The following is a 25873-nucleotide window of genomic DNA, read 5'->3' as shown; positions in this document are numbered from 1 at the left end:
CAATGAGACCTTTGGAAGCTCTGCACATTTGGCCAGGAGTACTTACTCTATGATGGTGTCATTTTTATAACATTTGATCTCTTCAAGGAATCCTTTATAACATTTCATGATGATTCTTCCCCCCCCTCCCCTTATTATTATCTTTTCTGATTTAGTCCCTGGTGATAATTACTTCAAAAACTCTATTAAAAGACAATTCTTAGTATTACCACTGGCAAAATAACTTAGTCTTGGAGCAGGCCAGGATTTTGTCATAGACAGATCTAAGGAGTTTCCCATTAAATAGACCAGAGGAACTCTATCTTTAATAGGCCCTCTGACCCCCTGAGACTTAAAGATATTCAAGTGCTACTCCCCTCTGTCCACATCAGAGCAGTGCTCAGAGCCCAGGCCTGGACAGTGTGACCACCGGTGGCTCCTGAATCCAATCACCTGAAAATGATTGTGGGTTTAAGTCTCCCCTGTTTTCCAAAATCAACTTATTTTCAAAATTCCAGGGGAGCTCCTGACTTTAGGGAACCTCTCATTAGCTTCATGTTGCACTGGGACACCTGCCTGAAATGGGCCACTGTGACCAATCCTGGTTTGTCACGTGAAATTGCAAATGGCACATTTACATTGCCCTGAGGAGGGGCGTGAGACCGGAGAGGGGAATGTGGAGCTCCATACTGAGTTCTTTGCCCAGTAGGAAAGAGCCTCCAAGAGCTGCTCCTGGGTGGATCTAAACCTGAATAGCCTCAGGCAAAAGAGATGGGGACTTCCTGCCTGGACACAGGTCAGAGTGACCACCTGCAGCCTTAGGGCAAGGAGCTAGTAAGGGAGAAGAAAGAGATGGGAGGAGGAAGAGGAGATGGTAGGGGGAAGAAAGAACGGGAAGGGAGAGCAGGGGAGGAAGGTGCACATGACTTTACTAAGGTTCTGTCCAGAAGTACAGCTCCACGCACTGAGATGTGCCACGGGCCAGGCACTGGTGGGTCTTCTGAGCCTCAGTCTTCTGAGGCTTCATGCCCATCTTACAAATAGGGAAATCTCAGCACCGACAGTAGTGAGGCCAACATCAGAGCCAATAAATGACCAAACACACTGGAACCAGGTCCTGCCTGCAGTGTCCATGTGCTAAGACTGCCATGTGGGTCCTAGCTCAGAGCACCTCTGGGAGGCCTCCTGGACCCCTCAGGCCACGGCCCATCTGGCACTTCTTATGCCGTTCAGCTGAGGGGGGTGCCATAGACCCTTGGTTCCTTCTCACATTCTGGTCTTACCCGGCTAAATAGATGACAGTCTTTCAGAAGGCGGGAGGGGAGACTCCATGTGTGTCCCCCTGGGCCAGCAGGCCCCTGGCACAGTATGGGTGCTTCTCGGTCCTTGCTGATCAGGCATCACTCGGGACAGCCCTGCTGGCAGTGGGCAGTGGGGAAGGGCCTGTGGGCCAGCGTTTCTCCTCCCAGGGCCCCATCTGTCCCTCCCTGACTTCTCACAAGAGGCCCGCGTGGCCTTTCATCGCAGCATGAACTCTGGGGTTGGCTGACGCCCTGCCCCTCTCCCCTGGCTGCATCTGCAGAGCTCACTCCCGGGTTACTGGAAAAGATTCCAAGAGCTGAAGGCCAGATCCACTCCATACGCCACTGGAGTGGGGAGGAGGGGGCGGCCAACAGTGGGGGAGCCATCCCCCCAGCCCCAGCAGGGATCGGCAGCAGGAGACCAGAGGGAGAACCAGGCAGCAGATTGGAGAATCCCACAACTGCTTGTCCACCAGACCTGGGGCAGAGAGGCCATCCAACCACACCAAGGGGCACCCTCCCCAGGGCCTGAGTGATCTGAAGTAGCCACTAGGTGCCATTTATTCTCCAACCTGCCCAGGGCACACTCAGTGTTAGTTACCTCAAAGAAGCCCAGTGCCCATGGGGAGGGTGACCACTCTACCCTTTGAGCATCAGCCACCAGGGTTTCAGTCCTGTTTGTCCTTTCAACAGCCTCTGCTTCTCCCCGTCATGAGCAACAAAATGACTGTCCTCCCCAGAGCATCCTCACGACTGGAGGCTGATCCTGTACACAGGCCTCATGAGCAGCTTCCACATCATATGATTAAAGTGGGTCAAGGGGATCTACTTCCCACTTCCGGTGTAGACAGCAGGCCCCTGGCTGCCCATAGTGACTGTTCACTTTCCCCTAGTGTCTGATTCCCACCATCGGGAACACGCGTGCAAGTCCCCTGTCTCAAACTCAGACACCCTGTAAAGCAGAGCCGGTGTCTTCCACCCTTAGGTGAACTGAGAATCAGGGGATGAAGTGAGACCTTAGAAGTGGTGCCAAGAGCCGGCAGGGGTGAGTGACTCTGGGAGACAGACTGATTCCTGGGTAGGTGGGCCCCAGTGGGCTGGAGGGACGTGAGCAGGAAAAACAGTTGGCTATAAATGCCCGTTTCCCTGCCCCCTCAGCTGGCTAGAACCCTGAAATGTAGAGTTTAGGCATTTGCTGAGGATACACACACACCACCGGAAAGTCCAGAGGAAAGTACAGATTGCCCAGAAAACTACCCCAAACATGTTCCTTTCAAAGCTGCCAACTGGGAGGCCTCCTGATCAGTTGGAGGCAGATCCAGCCCATTTCCTTTTATTGCAACTTCCACCCGTCTAGAATTTCTCCCTCCTGCAGGTTCAGGCCACAGGGGCATTAATCCCTATTCAAATGAACCCTCGTGTTCTTCAATTGCACGCGCGTGCACAAATCTCAAAACACCCCCAAGCAGCACCTCCAATGCATCGTGGGTGCATTCACCAGGAAGGGAGGGAGAGGGCTCTGGGCATCGGGCATGCAGGCTGGCCTCAGGTTTCTTCACCTGGCCTCTCTCTTGTTGGAAGGCAGAAATGCGAGCCTTCCTTCCCTCCTCCCCCTGGTCCTCCCTCCAACAGCTTTAATAAACACTGATTATTTCAGTCCTCAGAGCACAGCTGTCCTGGGAATTGTCCAGTCAGGGTTACGGGGTGGGAGCCAAAGGCTGGAGCCTGGAGCTCAGCTCTCCAATAAGCCAGCCCTCCCTTCCCCTCCTCCGCCTGCCTGCTTCCAGCAGGTGGGAGTTGAGAAGGAGGGCATGTCTCTGGCTGAGACAGGGGATGACAGAAGCACTTTCTGAACAGCCCGCAGAGGGCCCAGCCCCAGTGGGGGAGGGTGGGGAGTGGATCTGGCAGACAGGGCTGGAGGTGGAGTCTCCTCCCGCATGACCTACAGGAATTCAGGCCCTAGACCCTCCTTCATCCAAATCAAGGAGCCCTGAAATTGCACCTCGGGGATTAGCCTTGGGCTGCTTCTCTGCTTAAAATGTGCTGGTACCTTATTTCAGGGTGAAGCAGAGCTTTAGTCAACGTGTTATCTCTAGGAGGTGTTGGGGAAATGTTGGCTGAATGAATGACACTGTGGGCTGCCATCTGGCAGAGGAATAGAAGAAAGCAGGGAAAACTCTGGGGGCTTCAGGGGAAGTGGACAGGGATGGGGAGAGAAAATGGCCCCAGGGCAGATGTGACCTCTCACAGTTGTGCAGGTGGTCAGCCAGGGCAGTAGTGGTAGGTGGTCTGGTCCGTGCCCTCAAAGAACACAACTCTTATCACAAAAGTGCCACTTGCACTGAATTGTTTTCAGTGCCAGAAGCCCCCTTTTACAAGATCAGACCCACCCAGAACTTAATCAGCTTTGTGGAAAACCCTTTGGAGCTCACAGTCTAATCTACTCCTCATTTCAAGTAAGGAAATGGAGGCAAGCAGGGGTCAGCCTGCGTTCTTAAACTTCACCACGATCGCCTGCCTGTGAGAGTTGTCTTCATTCCCTCCAGGGTGAGCCCCTGGAATCTTTTAAAAGGATTCACAGGCGATTGGTTGCAATGTGTATGTGTAGGAACTACTAGCTCAGCACTAGCTTGTAGTTAAAGAGTCCACTGGTAGCAGAACCAGGTCCAGGATGCTCTTGGGTCATATAGACCAAATTCTATTAAAGGAACTACAGCACTGAGGTTTGGTTCTATTGAACATGAAGCCATAGAACAACTAATAATAGAACATTAGCATGTCCAGATAAAAGGGTTCTTATAGTCTTTGGTGGTTTTAAAACTAGGTAACCCAAAACACTATATAGATTCAATGTAATTCCAATTAAAATCCCAACATCATTCCTTACAGAAATAGAAAAAGCAACCATGAAATTCATTTGGAAAAAATAAGAGACCCAGAATAGCCAAAGCAATCCTTAGCACGAAATGTGAAGTAGGAGGCATCACAATACCAGACACCTTAATCTATACTACAAAGCTATAGTAACAAAAACAGCATGGTATTGGCACCAAAATAAACATATGGACCAATGGTACAGAATAGAAGACACAGAGACAAACCCACATAAATACAGTTATCTCATACTAGTCAAAGGCGCCAAAAACATACATTGGAGAAAAGATAGCCTCTTCAACAAATGGGTGCTGGGAAAACTAGAACTCCATATACAGCAAATGAAACTAAACCCCTATCTCTCACCATGCACAAAACTCAATTCAAAGTGGATCAAAGACCTAGGAATTAGACCAGAGACTCTATGCCTAATAGAAGAAAAAGTAGACCCAAATCTTCATCATGTTGGATTAAGTCCTGACTTCCTTAACAAGACTCCTAAAGCGCAAGAAATAAAATCAAGAATCAATAAATGGGATGGATTCAAACTAAAATGCTTCTTCTCAGCAAAGGGAGAAGAAGAAATAATCTCATTGATTATTTCTCAGCAAAGAAATAATCAATGAGGTGAAGAGAGAGACTACATTTTGGGAGCAAGTTTTTGCCACTCGCGCATCCGATAGAGCACTAATCTCCAAGATATATAAATAACTCAAAAAACTTAACACCAAAACAACAAACAACCCAATCAATAAATGGGCTAAGGAGCTGAATAGACACTTCTCAAAAGAAGATATACAATCAATCAACAAACATACCAAAAAAAAAAAAAATTCAACATCTCTAGTAATTAGAGAAATGCAAATCAAAACTACTTTTAAGATTTCATCTCACTCTAGTCTGAGTGGCAGTTATCAAAAATACAAACAACAGTAAGTGTTTGTGAGGATGTAGGGGGGAAAGGCACACTCATACATTGCTGGTGGAACTGCAAATTTTGGTGCAACCCATTCAGAAAGCAGTATGGAGATTTCTTAGAACACTTGGAATGGAACCACCATTTGACCCAGCTATCTCACTTCTCAGTCTATACCCAAAGGACTTAAAAACAGTATACTATAGTAACACAGCCACATCAATGTTCACAGCAACACAATTCACAATAGTTAATCTGTGGAACCAACCTAAATGCCCTTCAATAGATGAATGAATGAAGAAACTGTGGTACATGTATACAATGAAATATTACTCAGCACTAAAATAAAATTATGGCATTTGCAGGTAAATGGATGGAGTTGGAGAATATCATGCTAAGCCAATCCCCAAAAAACAAGGGCTGAATGTTTTCTCTGATAAGTGGATGCTAATCCATAATGGGGGGCAATGGGATGAGTACAGGAATTTTGGATGGGGCAAAAGTTGGGGGAGGAAGCAAGGGGGTAGGAAAGATGGTGGAATGAGATGGACATCCTTACCCTAGGTACATGTATGATTGCACAAATGGTGTGACTCTACTTCAGGTACAACCAGAAAAGTGAAAGATTCTTCATTTGTGTTCAATGAATCAAAGAGCTTTCTACTGTCTTGTATAACTGGTTAGAATTAATTTAAAAAAAAAGGCGGGGGGACTAGGTGAGTTTCCCTCCACTTGAGTCCAAGTTGTCTCTGTCTGGAGTGTCACTCCAGTCAGCCCCATAAAAATGGCATAAAATTATTTCACTGCAGATCATAAATAGGGGGAACAGAGAGCCCCCAGCCAATTGCCTGTGGAAACTTAAAGAAAAAACTCAGTATAGAGCTGAAGGAAATATCTGGGTATATGGAATGCTCCAGTGGGCCAAAGGGCTCTCATGCCGGCTATGGTAAGCATGACTAAGCAGATTCCGGAATACTTCCTGGGTACTGCCTCCTTGTGCACATAAACCCTTAGAAAAAAGGATGGCCACAACAAAAAGACATTATCAATAAGTGCTGTCAAGCACATGGAGAAAGTGGGGCCTTCGTATACTGCAGGTGGGAGTGTACAATGGTGTAGCCACTTTGAAAATCAGTCTTGTAATATCCAAAAGATAGAGTGGCCATAAGACCTGGCAATTCCACTCCTAGGCAAATGCCTGAGAGAAATCAAACCTATTTCCACGCAAAAACTTGCAGACAGATGATCACAGCAGCCAAATGTGGAAACAAACCCAATATCCACCAACTGATGAATGAATAAATAAAATATGGTTTTATCCATAAAAGAAATATTCCTCAGCGATAGAACATGAAGGACTGAGCTGCCTGACAAGACGGGGGACTCTGGGAAGCATTATGATGACTGAAAGAAGCCCATCACAAAAAGCCACGTTACGTCCTTCCATTGGTATGAAATGACCAGAATAGGCAACGTAATGGAGAATACAGACTTTTGCTGGTCTGAGGTTGGGTGAGGGCTTGGGGTGAATGGGCAGTGACTCCAAAATAGGTACAGGGGTTCTTTCTGGTGTGACAAAAATACTCTTAAAATGATTATGGTAACAGATGCACAACCCTGCAAATATACTAAAAAAACACGGAATTGTCACCTTCAAATGGGTCAGTTGCATGGAATGTGAGTGACATTTCAATAAAGTTATTATTAAAATACAAACTAACAAAAACAAAAAATCCTTAGAGAAGTTCCTGTTATTTAGGTCCTGCTTACTAGAGGTGGTTTCTGCTAGGCTTTCCCGGGGCTTGAGGAAGGCAGATGTCAATGGGAGCTGAAACCACTGTCACCTGTCTATTAGCCTTTATCAGGTGCTTCACCAAGACCAGCGGGCCAATCTGTTATCTCCAGAAACGATTGAACAGAATTGTCAGCCAGAATCTATAGGCAAAAAAAAAAAAAAACCGGCAACAGCCTCCGGTGTGTGTATGCACACACGTGTGCAGTGTGCAGGCCGCACAGTTCACCTTGAAGGTCAAGTCCAGTTATACGAATCACTGGAGAGGGTCACATGTTCTTCTGCAGCTGGTTTGTATCTAACCTGGCGAGGCCGACAGAGATCGTGTGCCACCTTCTGTAAATTTGGAGTCTCGGAGTAGCTCTGTTCAATTTGTCCAGTGGATAGACTCGTTTATTGACTGATGGATTACAGCCTCCTTAGGGTTCCTGCCCCGGGGGGGGGGCATGCTGTAGCCAAGCAAAGGCTCCTGTTCTGTGCTCCCTGAGTACACAGGCCACGCTGCTCTTGGGAAACAGCTCTGACCCCATGGGGGGAGCTTCCTCTCCCTCCCACACCATGGAGGGATGTGTGTGGGGGAGCCTGGGGTAGAAGGAGGCCCCACTTTGGCAGATCCCCTCCTGAGCAAGGCCAGGATACAGGGCTCTTCCAAATGGAACAAAAGCGAGTACCAGGGAAGACAGCAAGCATCCCTCTTTATCTGAACATGGGATCGAGATGTGCAGAGGGAAAGTGAAATTATGCTTCAATTGTGAATGTCACCCACTGAAGATAAACTCTCCCTTCAAAGGAATTACTCATCGCACTTTATTATCATGGTACCTCGGGGTCGATCAGTATTCAAATTTATTAAGCAATGACATACAGAATATATGATATCAAGGACCCATTTCATCACTCCATTCCCTAAGCTTTTTTTTTTTTTTTTGCTGAGTCATGAGAAGTTTAGCAAGTTACAAATCAAAACAAAAACAAGCATGCACCCCACTCACTCGCTTGAGCGCACACACATACACACACAAACACACACACCACAAAAATGGAAGGCAAAAGCTCTGCGTGGAAGTTGCTCTAGTCGGGTGGCTTCAGAAAGGAAAAACATGATCTCTGACTAATATGAAGGAGACTCCAAATTGCTCTTGGCAACAATCTCCCCACCCGATTCCCCTCCCTCTATTCATCTCCGTGGTTCCCAGCCAAAGGAAAATAAACTGAACAGCCCTCTCCCTGGCCCAACCTGTAGGTCTGTACGGGCTGAGCAAACAAATATCCCTATGCAATTATACACCTGTGTAATTGCTGTAAACACGAGGACAGCCAGGCGGGTGCTCTCACCCTTAGCAAGCTGGTCATCTCCGTATTAGGAGAAAATGCCTTTATTCTGTCAGCATGACATCAAAATGGAATGCAATAGGATCCTGTGACCTCAAGTCCAGGATTTTTTTTTTTTTTTTTTTTTTTTTAAGAAAAGGAAAAAGAAAGAAGAGAAAAACTATCCTTCTGGAGAGAATTGGTGTCCCAGAGCATCACCCAGACACCAGAAGGGAAGAACTCTGAGGCTGATTTATCAGGTCACTGTCCTCACAATAGTGACAGCTCATGTTAGAGATGGTTATCTTACACCTATTACACCACTTGAGATGGAAGGAAGGTCAAGAGGCCAGATGTCCTGGAATATTTATATCGGCTCCATCTCAAACATTCCTCTGACACCGTTCTATTAGGACAGATATGTCCGGTCAGCTAAAACAGAAAAGGACAGGAGTCTCAGGAAATGGCTCTGTCAATGCAGGCACAAGCAGATGGAGTGGTCTTTTCAGTTGAGCCCCCAAACCTCCCTGGCAGGCCAGTGTGTGCTGCTGTGAGAATCACGGATGGCTGGAGACCTGGGTTCCCGGCCTGGCTTTGTTACCAACAAGTGCTGTAAGGGTGGACAAACTCCCCCCGCAATGGTCAGATCGGAGGCTTGAAGCCCCACAGGAGTCCTGAGTGTGTGGGACACACCGTCCTGGCCACTGAGGAACTTGGTGGGTGCATGAGGAAGGGGACATGCTGGGTCAATTTTCAGCTCTGCAGGCATTGCTCCAGAGAGGGGCCAATCCTTTCCCAGGCTGCACAGCTCTCTTGTCACTTCCAGTTGGCATGTGCCAAAACTACATGCTCCTTGGTCACAACCATGACCCTTAAATTGATCATATGAACAGCAGGAGCTCAAATGGCTTCCTGGACACTAGGAACAGAGGTGGATCATGGTGTGTGCACTCCTCAGTGTTCCCTTGAGCCAGGGACAAGTCCTTGTAACTGCAGAGTGGGGACGGTTCCTCATTCCAACCATTCCCCCTAGAGAGTCAGGGACCAGTGTGATTCACTTATTGTTGGATGTCCAACCATTAGTATGGCACCTATAACCACACAGTACACAATACAATAGTTGTTTTGATTGATTGGAAAAAAAATATTTAGGTTCAAAATGGCTAATCCCATGTGTAATGTATACTACTTTATGTTGTACTATAATTATACAGAATGATTCCCATCTCCCCAATTATGGTATAAGATTCTAAAAGATGTGGGGCAATAATGGATAGCTTTGAATTCTGCCTGTTATCAACAAGCTGGATAGCTACTTAATCCTTTTGAGCCTCAGTTTCCTCATCTGTAGAGTGGTCTGATGATTCATATCTGACGGGAATGGAGGACTAGAGGAGATAATGCACGCTGAGCTGTCTGGCATGTAGTATGTGGTCTCCAGACACCTTGCCCCTCGCCTCCCTCCTTCCCTTTCGGATTTATCTCCCAGCACTCCTTCAGCAGGACAAACCTTATGTTCTGCTGCTTCCAGGCCTTTACTCTCTACATTTTCCTCTTTCAAGTTCCTGCCACAATGTCATGTAATTTTTGAAGCTGTTCTTAAACTCTGTCCACCAAGTGCCTCTTATTAGATCCCAGAGTGGCTGTCCCAGCCGACTGTGGCAGGGCCCTCCTACTTGGTCCCTTGGTTTCTCTATGGCTGTGAAAGTCTTATCCACCTGTGCTGGATGCCCCTTGGGATCAGGGTGGTAGGGGCTCCTTTCCTGTGTACATTTCCCCACAGGGCTCAGAAGGAACTTGGTGGGCTCCAAATCTACCAATCTTACCAAGTTTGTTTATTGTTTATTTATTTATTGGCACTGGGGATTGAACCCAGGGGTGCTTTAAGACTGGGTTACATACCTACACCTTTTATTTTTATTTTGAGACAGAGTCTGGCTAAGGTGCTGAGCCTGGTCTCCAACTTGCAATCCTCCTGCCTCATCTTTCCAAATTGCTGGGGTTACAGGTGGGTGCCCAGCAACTTTACCAAGTTCCGCAATTCAAGTTGGGAGCCACAGGACTCACTTGGCACAGGTGTGCCACAATTCTGTGTAAGTGGTCCTGGTCTCCTCCGCTGCCTCGCTTGGGAAACTCACCTTGCCCTCTGGCCACAGTCCTTGGCCTATAAAATGGGGTGGATAAAGGATGGTGGTGGCTGCCCTTGCCATGATCCTTAGAAGGGGCATTTGGGAGAGTTTAGGAAATGCCCCCAGATACTCTGTAGAATACCATACCCAGGGAGACAGGCAGAGCTTTTCTGGGAACGCGGATTTCTTTTCCTGTTCAGTTCAAGTTGGGCCTTGAGGGGAAATGGTGGCAGCACTCAGGCTGCTTTCCTCTCCGGGAGACTCATCCAGAGGGGGCTCCTAAGGCCTTTCTGAGAAGCCTGGAGAGAATTTAACTGGGTGAAGGCAGGGGGAGGGAGGAGTGGAGCTGAAACTTGAACCTGACAGGGCCTTTATTACCCCACTCCTCCCATCCCTAACCCTTCCAAAAATCTATCTAATCTGGAGAAAACTGCCTAATTGCTTCAATCACTTCCTTTACATTTTCAAAATCCCGCATTTAGAGGGATAGGAAGTGGTCCGCCACCAGCTGGTCAAGGAACAGCGAGACTGGAACTGGGCCTTACTCCTGCGCAGAACCGGGTACCAGCTGCTGAAAAGGGCATCCGCTCGCGGGCACAGCCACAACCGGGACAGCACCAGCAGGGGCAGAACCCAACTCCTGGGAGCGTTCACCGCTGGGCACCTGGACACGCGCAAAGGCCCCAGCCTCGGCGAGCGGGGATTGGGGTGGTGGGCAGCTCTTTTTAGCTCCCTTTCCCGCCTCTGCGCTGGTTCGAAGAGACCCAGACCCTCCGGAGGGTGTCGCCCGCCCGGGCGCCCGCGGGGATCCGGGTACAACACGCCGCGTTCCCTGCCCGCACTTGGCCGCCTCGGGCTTTGCAAGACTCCAGCTTGACTTGCCCTCCGGGGAGGGAGTCTTCCCAATGTCCTCAACCTCGCTGGAGCGCGGGGAGGGCTCCCAGCGACCGTCACACCGCGCCTCGAACCGGGGACCCAGGCGGGACTCCCTCCGGCGGTGCCTAGAGACGCTGGTCAATTCCCGGCTAATTTCTGCCCACGTCTCCGGACCGTGGCTTCTGCCGAGTTGCCGTGGCTTTTGTTTTCCCGCAAGTTTTGCATCTGACCCTCGGGAGAACCCAGGTTTCTGGGGCGGAGGGGGCGGTTATTTAACAACGTATATCCGCAACTGCCTTCCCGAGTCCCCCTAAACTCTCTCGCTGTCCCCTCGCTCAGCGAGAGCCCGCCGGGAGGGCCGACCGCGCTGGGAAGGCGACGGGAAAGCGGCTGCGGAGCTCGCTCCAGGTTCCCTCCGGTGTCCCTCGCGGGCTGCGCGGCCCCGCGCCCCTGCCCCGCTCGGGCGACGTGGGGGCTTGCAGTTTCCGCGGACTCCGCCACTCGCGTCAGCTAGAGCCTGCCGGAGCCGCCCCCACGGTCCCCCGAGACGCGGAGCGAGAACGACCGCAGCGCCGGGAGGTGGGGGCCGCCGCCAGACGCCCGCGAAGCTCCTCGGCCGCCCAGAAGGGCTTCCTCCCCACCGCCCGGGGCTCCCCGGAGCCCAGATCGCAGCCCCGCTCCCGGCCGAGGCCGCCGCAGACCCACCTGGCCGCCCCGGGGACGCCGCGCTGGTGCCCCGGCCGTGTCCTGAGCGCCGCCAGGGTCCGGGGCTGGGAATCCACGCGGCAGCGCTGCTCCGGGAGCCTGCCGCAGCCGGCGAGAGGTTGTCATTGATTCGCGCTGGGCGCGTTAAGCCATTCCAGGAGTGGTTTGGAGCGATCACTCCCACCCCTCCCTCCAACCAGAAGTATTTGGCAGGCGGCCCCTTTCGTCCACCTGTACTGTTAAGCGCGGGACAAGGACCAATGTCACCAGTGGCGCTTTCTGCTTCACTTTATAACACGCAAATTAAGCTCTTTGGGGGAAGGCAAAACCGACATGAAAGCATGGAGGGGTTTTGCTTCTCTTCTGGCTCTCTCGGGCACTCCCTCCACCCCAGGAGTTCACAAAATGCTTTACCACTTATCTCAAGGCAAAGGAAGCTTTTAAAATTATTGTTTTATTCAATTCCGGGTGTTTTCTTATATTTTAAGAAGCACTTTGTTTCCATTTGCCTAGAATCTGAGCCCAATAAAATTACTAGAATTATGTTTTCTCCTTAAAGGGTCGTGATTGTAACTTAAAGTAAGCACTACAAACGTTTGTTACTATTCAAGTGACAAAACAAAAACAAACAAACAAACAACAACAACAAAAAACCTTCAAAGTGCAGGTGGTGCTCACCGAATGCAGCTCCTGCCTACCCAGGAGACTCAGGGCCTGGCCCAGATGGGGTCACCAGGCCTGAGGTGGGGGCACCAATGCCACCTCTCTTCACCAAGCAGCACACATATCATACAGGCTGACTTAAATGGCAACAAGAGAGTCCAACATGCACATTTGCGTGGGCCATCTGTCCATCACTGAGAGTGTGGCCCACCACCCTCTCCCAGTCTTTTCTTCAAACCACACACCACACCTTATCTGAAAACTGCCAGCTGGGAAGCTCTGGCTGGCTGGCTCCCTCAGGCCTATTTCCCCTGGAACTGTCTGGTCACCTGGAGAAAATTGTCATTAACTCCTAAACAGCTGGTTGTTCTCAGAAATGGAGGAGGAGCCAGGAGAGAGATTCCTTCCTGCTGACCAGCTGCCCTGTGTGCCCCGAGAACAAGAAGGAGTGCCTACCACAGGAAACAGTGAGATGCTCAGCCTTCTGCTGCCTCTGCCAGACTTCCAGGGACAGGCAAGGAACCTTAAAGCACCTCAGAGCCAAATGAAAACTCCAAAGACATGTTGGTCTCAGAAGAGCCAGAAGGGGCTGTGATCTGTGAGCTTCTGAAACACCACACCCACTAAAACATCTCCAACAAGTTCCCCCTGCGTGAATCCCAGTGTTAGTGACTCATTTCTTTTTGGGGTCCCCCTGCCACCTAGCCAAGCATACCAAATTGCAGCAGGAAGGGCATCTCTGGGTTTCACCCTAAATGTTACTCTAAAATGATAAATGCCCAAGTCCTGGGGATCAGGCAATTCCACAACAGCTGTGAATGAGTTTGCCAGCTCCTCCATGCTAGGGTGCTGGGGAACATGGGGAGGGAGTGCTAGATCAAGGAATCAAAGACTGAGGGGAAGGCGTGCACACCTCATGAGATATAGTGCGGTCCAAGATTGGGTGACTCCATTTTTTTTAATCAAACCCCACCTATTCCCATACTTCCAGAACACCCAAGTGAAAGAATGAAAAGTCAGTTCTCTTGGTCCACAAAGTCACTAATTAAACATCTGATCAAGTGTAACTCCATGCTCCACTCCCATACCCAGGCAGGTGCCAGCACATGACCTGGATGGAGGCAGTATCAATCCAGAATTGTTTGCCATGTGTCCACAGGGGTTTGCCTCCATGGCGTGCAGGTGGGTGGGTGCAGTGGAGTGCCACCCTCGGAGGCTCTCATCTGTGGGGCAGATAAGGCACAGGGGGACTGTTAATGTGGGGTAAAGTGCATAAGCACCATCCACTACTGAGGAATGGGAAATGACTTCTGCAGAGGGGACAGGAGCCCAAGCAGTGAATAAGGCAGGCTATGTGACGGGGGCTCTGGATGGAGGTGGGACAGGCAGGCCAGAGGTTTGTGTGGCTGAGAGCAGGAGTGTCAGCTGAGGGAATGAAGTCAGGAGATGGCATCATGGGGCAAGTGGGCAACCGCTCTGGCTCAGGGGTCCTCTCCAAGAGTGGGGGTCTATGGGATGGAGCTGGTTTATTACAGCTTCCCAGCTGAGCCTACTTTGGAGGGGAGGGAGGCTTGAAGAACCATTTCAAAGCCAGCTGGAGAGGGAAGTGGGCAGGGGGACGTGGGGGAGGACTCCAGCAGGGACTGGTGGGAAGGGGGGAGGTGCCCAACCCAGCCTGCCCTAGGCAGCCTCTCCTCACAGGGCTCCAGCTCCAAGCTAGAAGGAGCAGCTGGGTAAGCCAGTGAGTGGTGCCAGGGCCGATGACATTGCAGCCAAGAGGGGTGGGGGAGAGCTGGCAGCTGTCCAGCCCACCCGCCGGGTCCTGCAGTGGACAGTGTCTGTCGCCCCTCCCTCCCCCTTAATCACTGTGTGTGTGTGTGTGTGTGCCCTGCTGGGACACGCCCTTTGGAATGGCTCTGGGCAAAAAGTGGGGAACCCCGCCCTTGTAACCCTCCAGCCTCACTTGGTGCCAGCTCCCTCCTGGGAACAGGAACATAAAGGAGACCTCAGAGAGGAGTAGGGTGGGGAGAAGGGGATAGGAAGCCTCCCAAAGCCACCCCCAGAAGGGACTCTGGGACGGCCAGACTGTAGACCTGTGATTGTACATTTTCTTCCATGCCCCATTCCTTCAGGGGCCCTTTTTGGCTCCCTCCCTCTTACTCACCCTGTTCTCAGGCTCCTTCCCTCCCACCCTGCCCCACCTCTGCCCCCACCCTGGCTGTTGCCCCACCTTCCTGGGTCGGGTCAGCCTGAACCCTTGGAAACAGGTTGGCTTCACAGGCACCCTTTCAGGGTTGGTCCCAAACCCAACCCCTTCCTGTTCCCAAAGGGCAAAGCCTCCTGCTCCCCAGAGGCGAAGCAGAAACACTAGTTGCAAAGGTGCTACTGTCTACAGACCCGGCAGGGTCTGGCTGTCAACTGTGATGTGTGTCTGTGCACGGAGCACACCTGGACAGATGCACGTGCACAAAGAGCTACACGCAGACCTGAGCTGTGTGGCCTAGAAATACTGCTATTCGTGTCCACCGAGGGTCTACCTCCTCCCTGAGCCCTTGCAGAACCCTGAGGCAGCTCCCATTATTTCCCCATCTTACTGATGAGGAAACTGGGTCTGGGAGAGGTCTTATAACTTGTTCAAGGTCATAATGTATGACACGCCATAAAACTGGCAGTCACACCTCAGTCTTCATGGCTCTGGTGCCCAAAGGCTACCCTGAGGTTCAAGCTCTGGCTCTTTGTTTAGTCATACAATTGGTTCTCTAAGGGGCTTGACCTTGGTGTTGTGTGCCCCCCTCTCTCCATCTGCTGAGTGGAAAAGATAATGCTTCCTTCTGACCCCAGAGTGTGAGGGTCATGTTAGCCGTGGCCAGTGGGGAATGATGCAGGTCAGAATTCTGGAAAGCATTGGAGCAAGGATTCCTAGAGAATGTCCTTAACACTGGGAGTGAGTGTTACTCAGGTCAGAAGCATGAACCACCCTTGCTGCCTCCTCCTCTTTCCTACCCCCCTGACCCTGCCCAGCCAATCCTTCCATCAGAGTCTGTTTTCACAACAGATCTTGAATCTGCCCTCTTCCTGCCACCTGGGCTGCCAGTCCCCAGACCATGCCACCATCTGAGGGGACCTCCTAATGCATCTCCCTGACCCACTCCTGTCCTGCTCCTCAGTCTAGTGCACGTGGCTGCCAAGCAATCCTCTTAACACCTGCAGGTGATGTGGGATGCCCTTGAGTTGTAGGCCCTTGCCTGGCATGTGCGAGGCCCTAGGTTTGATCCCCAGAACCACAAACGAACCAAACAACATGCATCTGGTTGTATTCTGGGCACGTTGGACATTCAACAAATGGTTTATTAAATTTTAAGGAAAACTATGCCAGTTGGAACAACAGGAAGAGGGTGGCATTTCTAACGGGGGTCCTTCAGGGGAGGTGCACACCAGCCTCTTCTTTGGGGGCCCCTCCCACTTCCTCTGGCGGCAGACCAGTACCTCCTGACTCTAGAGTCCCTGGTTCAGGTGGTGCCAACAGCACCACATTCACAGGTGAAATGTCATGCTGTGTGTTCAACTTTGAAATGACAATCCTTGGCTGTTTAGCATCAAGAACAGAAAGGGAGCCACAAATTGAATCTAAGTCTGTTTTAACAGCCCTTTATGTGTTCACCGATTTTTAAAAAATATTTATTGTTTAGTTGTAGGTGGACACAATACCTTTATTTCACTTACTTATTTTTATGTGGTGCTGAGGATCGAACCCAGGGCCTCACGCGTGTGAGGCAAGCACTCTACCGCTGAGCCACAACCCCAGCCCATGTTCACCGATTTTATCCAAATCAGTTAGCTGCCCATACATTTCTGACCCCGTGTTTCACAGGGACATTGCCAGACTCCCTCAAACTCCTCCACGCCTTCAAACACAGAGTGGTGATCTAGAGAAGTGGCCTCCCCAGCAGACTGGCCTTTGGCTGCCCTGTCCTGTGGGAGCTGGAGGGCAAGGACTGTGGCCTCAGAGGAGAGAACAGATACCTGCCTCCTGCTTCTCAGGTGCACTGGGGACTGGTCGGTGCTTGTCTAGGGAGGTGCTGACTAAGCACACATTGTGTTCTTAAGCACACAGGGGTGTTCTCTCAGGGGGAAGTGAGGGGAAAGAACCCTGCTGGGCTGGGGCGCAGGAAGAGTCCTGAATCTGGCTGGCTGCACAGTCAACAGGGCAAGGGAGTAGGGTCCCAGCCCTCTGCACCCAGCCCGAGGGCCCAGCCGGCCAGGGCCTCGCCCTCCTCTCAGATGGTGTCACACACAGCCAGGCAGGAGCTTTAGCTAAGCCTGGCCAGGGGTGGGGCTGGGCCTGTTGCCTCAGGAGCCGCCTGGCAGCCCAGAGGCAGAGGAGGCTTGGTGAGAACCTGGCCAAGGTGGGACAGCGGCAGGAAAAGGGGGTGACACCACCTGCTGGGGGAAGCGGATCCCCCCTCTCCTCCCTCATTCCCTTCCTTTCTCTTACAGGTAGGCACTAGCGCTGCCACCCAGAATACCCCAGGCTTTGCCATGAAGCAGTAAGCAAACCCGTGAGGTCTCCGCCCTCACAGAGCTGACCCTCCAGCAGGGGACACAATAAACAGGTGTGCATCTGTGGGGACCTCGGGTGGGTGAGTCCAGCCATGCATCTCAGCTGCTTCCTTGGGTAAACCACTTGTCCATTGCTCACAGCCTCTCACCTCAATCGATCCCCACCCCCAGGGACCGGCAGAGCAGGAATTATAGCTCCGTGTTAAGTGAGGAAATGGGGTTGAGGGTGGGGAAGTGACTTGCCCAAGGTCACTCTGGGAGCAGTGGTGGAGCTGCCAAGGGCACACTGGCTTCCACGCCTTGCCCAGTGCTCCCAGCTGGACTCACCTCCATAGCAGGGGAGGCCCTGACCCTCTGCTTCTAGAGACACTACATTTATACACGGAAAACTAAGAAGAAACGAACTGGGAACTTCAACCTGGACAGAACACTAATTTGTCTAATAGTAAAGGAACTCTCACTGTGCAGGATGGGATCCCTGGGGGTGGAGGCCACACATCAGCAGCAGACTCTGGACTTGACCCATGACCCCTCTGGTAAACATGGTGAAAGTTGGCCTGTCCTTCCTGTATGTCTGTGAAGGCCCCATTACCCAACCAGGTTATTGGGACCCTTGGACATAACAAATATTCTCTGGGTGTAGACAAAGACTCTCTCCTTGATCTGAGCCCTCTTCTCTACTAGGCCTTGTCTTTGAGCTCCATCTTGGGCCTGCCTAACTCAGTTTTAATAAGAATCCTGCTAAGTTTAGGGAGCATCTCATTCTCTACCCCAATATCTAATTACCCTGGCCTGCTGGCCTGCTTCCAGCAAGAAGCCCCTTACTTCTCATGGCTTCTCTTAGTAATTTTCCAACTACAATGCCACCCTCACAGTAAATTCCCACTTGTCCTTACTGAATTCAGAGCTGAGCGCCGTCTCCCTCCCCTTTTGCAACTGGCTCAACTCCAAATACAGCAAGATAAGTGGGAATACTCTTATTGTAATAGTCCTGAAGAAAGTCTTCCTTAACCATTTTAACACCTGGATGAATATTTTTTCTTCAATGACTATGATGGCACACTTGGAAAGGATCATTTTCATTGGACCCCCACCCCCCAGGACCCCAAGTGTGCACTTTTGAAGCCTTTGTCTTCACTTGTGATTGAGTGACTAGGGATCAGTTGGTGAGTACCATTCCTGGTCCAATCCAGTGCTCTGGATGAGAGTCCTTTGGAGCATGGCTAGGATACATTTTGACTCTTTGGAGTCTGAGTGTACTCTGAGGTTCGGTACAAGTCTGAGGTCTTGGGTGGCAAGGTACCTGTTTGAATAATAATCTTCCTGGACAGAAGTCTTCACCAGTGTTCTTGGTGATCTATTCTCTGAGTTGGGAGGAGCAAGACATCCTTGACTGTTTTAACCCTGCCTCAGGTCCAGAGACAGGGTTAGAGACCCAAGCAAGGAGGCTGGGTTAGAGTCCTAGGTCTCTTTGTTTGAGAGCTATCATTAGTTAAGAAAATGGAGCTTCTTGGTGGAGGTCCCCTCCTTTGGAAGTCCTGCTAACAATCTGCTCCACAACCACACTAAAGATAGGGTGGAGCTACAATGGTGCCCCAAACCCACTCCTCTAAGACCTCTCCCTCCCCATCACCCTAGCTCCTTTTCCTTTCACCTCCTTCAATGTCCCTTCAACTCCATTCAGTCCTGTGATATGTCTCCCTTCAGTCCCCTTCCTCCTCCATCCAACCCCTCTACTTCTCCCATGCAGACCCTCAATTCCCTGCGACCAATTGAACACTGAACCTCTGATTCTGTGGAGGCTATGGAGGACTCAGAGGTCCCCAAAGCAACAACCTATCAAAAGAAAATCTTGAAAGTATTTTCCAGGAATATTGGTAAAAGCTTTAGCCTTCGTATAAAGCATGGGAACTTAACTTGTTCCATCTGCCAGAAACCAATTCAGATAAAAATAGGAAATAGGAAGTGGAGCGAAGACAAGAGCCGACCATGATGTGTAAACCAGTGAGTTTTGTGTTACCGTGTTTACATAACTCGTGGACCAAATTTTAGAGTAAAAGCTAAAAGGTCTCATTTGTGTCTCTGTGTATGTTTATGTATGTATGCATGTATGCCTCGGGTATGTGACATTCTTCTGCTTCCAGATGGCATTACCAAATTAATTTATAAAGCCCTTTAAGAGAGTTCTATTCAAATTGACTTCAGTGCAAATGCAGTAGTTCTCCCTTATCCATGATTTTATCTCCTGCAGTTCCATTTACCCACCGTCCCAAAATACTAAACGGAAAACTCAAGAAATAAACAATTCATAAGTTTTAAATTGCATGCTGCTCAGAGGGTTACTTGAACTCAAGTACGGTAATACTGGGAGAGTCTATCTGATAAACGAGATGGCCACTAAGTATACAGCAAGGATACACCCAAACAAAGGGATGATTCAGGCCCCAGGCACGACAGAGCGGGAAGACATGGGGTTTTATCACGCTACCAGAAGGGCATCCTGGGGAGCAATGGAGGTCAGTAGTAGCTTAATGCTACAACTCCATGCCAAAGGCATTTCATCACGTGGACATTGTATCAGCTCCTATAATTGCAAAAAGGGTGAGTATATATGATAAGGTATTCTGGGCACGAGAGAGAGAGAGAGAGAGAGAGAGAGAGAGAGAGAGAGAGAGAGAGAGACCACATTTACATAACTTATTGTAGTACATTGTTATAACTTTTCTATTTTATTATCAGTTATTGTTAATCTCTTACTGTGCCTAATTTATAAATTAAACTTTATAATGAGCATGTATATGTTGAAAAAAAACCAGTCAGTCAGTCTGTCTGTCTGTCATCTATCTATCTATTGGTGAGTACTATCCACTGGGGATTTTGGAGTGTTCTATGTCAAGTGCTTATATAAATTAAGTAGTCCTGAAATGCTCAGAAATATAGAAACTAATCCAAATGTTTTTCACGTTCATATAATTTAGGCAAATCTTGGGCAAATAAGACTAGTTTTAACATTGTTGGCTTAATAAAACTAGCTTGTATTTTGAGTTACCAGCGTTAAATGTAATATGAGTATACATTTTATACCTAGCTTCTTTTTTTAAAGGTTTTTTTTTCCCTTTTGTGATTTTTTTTGGGGGATACTTTCCTAACATGCATGTGTTATAAAAATATTGGATAGGAGAATGACTCTAGGCAACAGCAAGCTTTGTTTAATGTCTTATGAAATTTTCAAGAACAATCCAAGCAAAATTGCTAAGAACATATGTATTCAGTTAGTGTAGGTGGTTTAAAAGTTTTAAGAATGGACTTTTCAATAATAATTATATTTTATAATATCTGGCTAAAAATGCTTTCCAATATCTTTTTCAGTAACTTGCAACTTTAGATCTATGCTGAATTAAGTTAAGCAACATTCAATGTCATTAAATAGCTGGATCATTTCTAAGCAAGACAAATTACTGAAAGTTAATTACTAAGCACAAATTTCAAGTTTGCATGATTTTGTTTCTTATTTTTATATTTTATAGACAGACTTTAAACATGTTCTTTCTCCACATTGAGAGTTGCACTGTAAAACAGTATACACCTAAAAATAAGGTGATAATATGTTCATAAAATTTGCTAGTCTGCTACAGAATCTTTGCATATGACAGAAAGTTGTCTCTTTCAAATCTTAAATGAAAACTTGACTTTCAAATGACCTTGAGATTTCCCAGAGGGCCCCTGGGAAATCTAAAAGTTTTTCCCCCCCTTATCATCTTGTAAAAACATATGTTAAAATGATTAAGGTTATTTGGTATGTTGAATTGCATGAAAAGTATTGTCAAGTAACAAGATGTACTTAACCTTTCCAATGTTATATTTATATGGGCAAATGTTATGAGTATAAATATTCCAGAAACCATGTAAACTTCCTAGAAATTTGTCAATAACTTTGCTGTTCATGATAGGTCCTGTGTGTAATGTTATCATTCATAATCAGGGCTCTTGTCTTAAAACATTGAGCTCCACAGAAATAACTTTTCTTGTCAGATGAAGTCTCATCGGACCTTTAACCTCAGGCCTGTTAAATATTTTGTCACCTGAGGATTGTTTTGCTCTAGTCTGATTCTTCTCTGCCAGGTTTTGCCACCAACTGTGGGTCAGACTACTTTGTCTTCAACAAAAAAGGACTGTCTCCGAGGCCAAGGAAAGGAATGTACCAGGTACTCTGGGCTCCAGGCTTCTGATGGCATTGCTTAAATAACTGAACACAATCTACCATTGGACACTATCAGAATTTCTACTCTCAGGGAGAAACGGTCACATTGGTAAACCTACTAGCCCAAGATCAAAGCAAAGCAAGAATTAATTACATGAGAATGAGTGAACTGAAGAAAGAAAAGCATCTTTTGTTTAGAGTACCGCTCTTGGCTTTATGGAATCCTGTCTACCCCCCTTTTTTTAAGCCATCTGTAACTCACAACCATTTAGTAGATTATACTTTTGTAAACAGCAATAAATCCATTTTCTTTCTGCCTGACTCCTCCACAATTCAGAAACTCTCACTGAATGTTCTCATTTTCACAGCAACAGAATTATTTGCATAAGTTCCTTAAGAATCTGTTCCTCCTTATAGTATGACATACATGGAAACACTATTTGTAACCAAGGCTTTGATTGAATGTCATATTTGAGACTGATACCTCATCTGATGGTCAAGTGACCAGACATACTTAGGGAACCAAGGTCAACTTTGTGGAGTTAGTGTCTACAAAACCTTCTCAGGAAAACCATCCCAAAACCCAATTTACAGGGTCCCTAGCCTTACACAGGAGTGACGATGTTGACTTCCTGGCAGGTCCAGGAACCTTAGGATATTTAGGGGACATCAAGAAGAGAGGATTCCCCCAAACCTATAGGCCCTGCAGGCATAATCCAGTGGCAAGTTCTTGGCTGGGCTCCCAGCTTTGAGGGACTTTTCAGAGTCCAACCTGAGACTCTTTATGCAAATATCCAGCAAAACAAATTTAAAAAGGCCCACATGGTCAGTCGCCATGCTCGATACATTTAATGTGCATAATCAGGCCAAATCTCGTGAGACCAGACTTCTTTTATAAACAAGAATAATCTTGCTTTGATTATCTCTGATCAAAAAGGAGTGGCTGCAGAGAGAAATTTTATGTTTCAAAATGATAGTGTATGCTTGTGAGTTACCAGCTCTATCCTGTTGATTGGCTGTGAAGTTTCATTATTCCTGCAGACTGGACTGGATCCTGCTATCTTGCAGATAGTCAGGGCTCCCTTTCCTTTGCTAGTGTTTGCTAGGAGGAGGAAAGGTAGTGACAAGGATGGGTAAAGTGAGGGCATGCCCGTATGTGTGTGTGTGTGTGTGTGTGTGTGTGTGTATGATGTTTCTATAGGTTAATGCGGGAAGAGACACTGCCTGGCAAGACCCGTATTTGGGCTGGGTGGCTGACAGTTAGGCAGGGAAGGGTGTACCTTCAGGTACCTGCTGTTTTTCTGTTGCATCAAGCACCCAATAGGGCTCTGACATCTTCCAGAAAAGCATCTGCATTAGCTGGCACCCGCAGGCAGAGATCGACCTCATTCCTTGTGCTGGTCAGTCTTCTACAGGGGATTTTCCCCCCTTGTTTCCAGTACTGGTGATTGAACCTAGCTAGGTCCTCACACATGCTAGGCAAGTTCTTTACTACTGAGTTGCATCTCTAGCCCTTTTAAAATTTTATCAGGTCTCACTAAGTTACCCAGGCTGGCCTCAAACTTGCAATTCTCCTGCCTCAGCCTCCTGAGTAGTTGGGATTACAGGCATGTGCCACCAGCCCACCTATTCATTAGGCAATATTGAGAATGATTGGGCCAAGACACTGCCCTTCCCTAGGAAGGGGAAAAGACCACACAATGAACTTTGTGCAGCACAAAGCCAGTGAGACAGGGACCTTGCAGCTGAAGCTGGTCATTTTGTAGAGCCCAAGGTTAGGTCTGGAGGATGGACAGGGAACAGGGTACAACTAAATTGCTGCTACAAGATCAAAACAATCGGTTTGGCCTCCAGAAGGACCCACTGTCCAACCCCAAGGACAGAGCCAGGGTCTGAACTCAGGTCACATTTACCACCTTTAAATCACTTTTAATCCTGGGGAACTAGATAAGGTGGCTCAGAATACTTTGTATTTCTAATGCAGCAGGGAAAACCAAAACAAGGCAGAAGGTAAGCTCTGTTAATCACAACAGAAGTAAAACATTCGACTAGGCCCTTGTTTGAGGCTGTTGATGCTTTGGAGGGCGCATCACCTAGCAGAGAATAAACTGCCCCCTGTCCAGCGTAGTTAGCAGAATTACCTAGCTGCAAGTTCACAGACGAATACAATTTTGAAGTCCTTGATAAAAGGGTTTACCTCTCACTGAGGGGGAGCAGAGGTTCACCAGCCTGGATTGGGTGCACAGAGGGTGTCCTCGCAATGATCAAAGCAGGGTGAGTTTCCCAGATCTGGACAGATGGCTACAAAGCCTGGGCTCCACCTCAGGCCGACTGCGTCACAATCTGAGCCCTGACTCTGCATTCTCACAGTCTATCCGGGGATGCGTGCTGAAGTGGAAGAGGCAGTTCTAATTGGTCACTGATCAGTTTGGCTGAAGTTGTGCAACTAGTCAATGCCAGAGCTGGGACAGGAACCCGGGAGTTCCTATTCCTGGGCTGGGGTGCTGTTCCCCTGCAGGGCTCTTCATTCTCTGACCAGGCTGGGTAGAGGGGGATCAGGCCTGGACTGCCATTCTCTCTGTGTTCTGGTCTCCCTGCCAGCTCTGCCTCAGCACGCTAGGAAGTCACACTTCAGTGCTTTTCCTGGCTTTTCTGCCTTGGAAGCTGGGGCCCCTCTTCTCTGCTCATGCTCCACATCCTCCGTGAACCCTCCTCTGATCAAGCCGAGGAGGGCCTTGCACACTTGCAGTGTGGGTCAGATAAGGGGGTGGGGGAGGGGTGCTTGAGGGTGGGGAAGCAGTGGGACAAAGGCCGGCCTGCTCGGAGCCATGGGTGCACTTGAGGGACAATATGGTGGGAAAGTGGTTGGGGCCAGGTGATGGGCTGGTGTGTCAGATTTGGGAGTCCCAATATTGGGGGACTGGGGATCAGGAACACACCTAATCCACCATGTGTGTTGATGGCGACATGGCTGTTTATGCAGGAGAGCTGGGCTCTGGCTTCAGCAGAGTTCTTAACGGAGTGTCTCAGGTGGGCTTCCAAGGCTCTTAAATCCCCAGTTAAGCCTCACGTAAGACTGAGTGCAGCTGGGAGCACGTTTCTTTTCCCAGGCAAACAGCCTGTTGTGTTCATTAAGTTTGAAAAATAGTTTATGGCCTCCAACACTTTCAGCAAACAAAATGCAGGTGAAAGGTGGGAAGTCAACTAGAAATATAAATAGTAGTCCTTCTCAGATAGATAGATTGATTGAAGAGAGATGGGCCAATTATTCATGTGTAGATAAAATGAATAAATCTAATGTAGCAAATGGGTATAGTAAGGAATCATGGTCTATGTCACCTGGGTTCCTTATCTTTCATTGTTTCTTGTCTTTCTGGCTGTGGGGAGAGGCACCCTGGTGCCAAGGAGTTCAGAGTCACTGCCCTTCAAGGATGATCGAGGCAAAGATAAAAACCTGCGTGAAATGATGAAGTCAGTTTGTGGGAAAACGGGATTTGGTTTCACAACTTTTCCAGAGCCGTCCCTTGCATAAGATGGGACACATTTGAAATAATCACAGTGAGTCCTTGTTGAGCACTTAGTGGGTGTCGGGCAACGTGCTAAGTGCTTTACAGTATTATCTTATTTACTTCTCAGAGCAGCACTATGCTTTGGGCAGTATCATAACCTCCATTTTACAAGGGAGGAAATGGAGGCCAGAGATGGTACGTGGCTCGCCCCAAAGCAAACAGCTGTAAGTGGAACACTGAGCCCTGGAAGCCGGGCAGGGTGCGTCTACAGCTGGGACTTTTGGAGCCTGGGCTGGATGCAACCTCTGAGAGCAGTGATGTGCCATTCCCAGATCAACCCCATTTCTACCTTCCACAAAAGAGCCTGGCCCTGCACATCAGACCCCCACTGTTTCCTTTACCTTTGAAACAATAGTGTAGTGTATAATTTGAATTACTCAGGCTAATTGTCAGCACAAATAAAGATACAGTAATATCTAGAGCAGTTATGTTAATTCCTCCCATTTACTGAGAAGCACTGTATAGTCATTTTCTTTCTTTTTTTTGGTACTAGGGATTGATTGAACTCAGGGGCACTCGACCACATCCCCAGCCCTATTTCGTATTTCATTTAGAGTCAGGGTCTCACTGAGTTGCTTAGCACCTCGTTTTTGCTGATGTTGGCTTTGAACTTGAGATCCTCTTGCCTCAGCCTCCTGAGCTGCTGGGGTTACCAGTATGTGCCACTGTGCCCGGCTTACAGTCATTTTCTTAACCCCATTCTTTCAACAAGCTTCTAAGGTAGGTATTGGTATGGCTACTTTACCAATGGGGCACTGAGGTTCAAACAGGCTTAGAGAGCCGGCCCAGGGCCAGCTAGTCAGTGGACAGGGACTGCACTGTCCACATCTTCTTTCAACTTTTCTGCTTTGTTGCTGGGTAACGCAGGGCCCAGAGGCACAAGGGCTGGCTTCCTTTCAGGCATGCCTGATGACTGGGGCATGGCGAAGCTCCCTGCCATGGTCAAAAGGAAAGAAAGGGGGCAAGGAGAGAGGGAAGAGGGGAAAAGAGGACGGAA

At 48.7% G+C, this 25873-nt stretch overlaps 1 protein-coding gene across 2 annotated transcripts in view; it reads right to left on the bottom strand.

Moving 5' to 3' along the window:
• The window catches only part of Zbtb7c (zinc finger and BTB domain containing 7C), a 262054-nt gene that overhangs the window by 83360 nt on the left and 152821 nt on the right, over positions 1-25873 (bottom strand). The window contains exon 1 of one of the 2 annotated variants that reach the window (XM_015482395.2): positions 11884-12005. The exons of the other annotated variant lie outside the window; for it this stretch is intronic. The gene's annotated coding sequence lies outside the window, so the exon portion shown is untranslated. Of the gene's footprint in view, positions 1-11883; positions 12006-25873 lie in introns of those variants that run through there. 2 annotated transcript variants of the gene reach the window in all.

This window comes from Marmota marmota, unplaced genomic scaffold (assembly GCF_001458135.2).
Source record: "Marmota marmota marmota unplaced genomic scaffold, marMar, whole genome shotgun sequence".
Classification (NCBI taxonomy): Eukaryota; Metazoa; Chordata; class Mammalia; order Rodentia; family Sciuridae; genus Marmota; species Marmota marmota.
The sequence above is the reverse complement of the archived record's forward strand: the minus strand, read 5'-3'. Positions and strand labels throughout refer to the sequence as shown.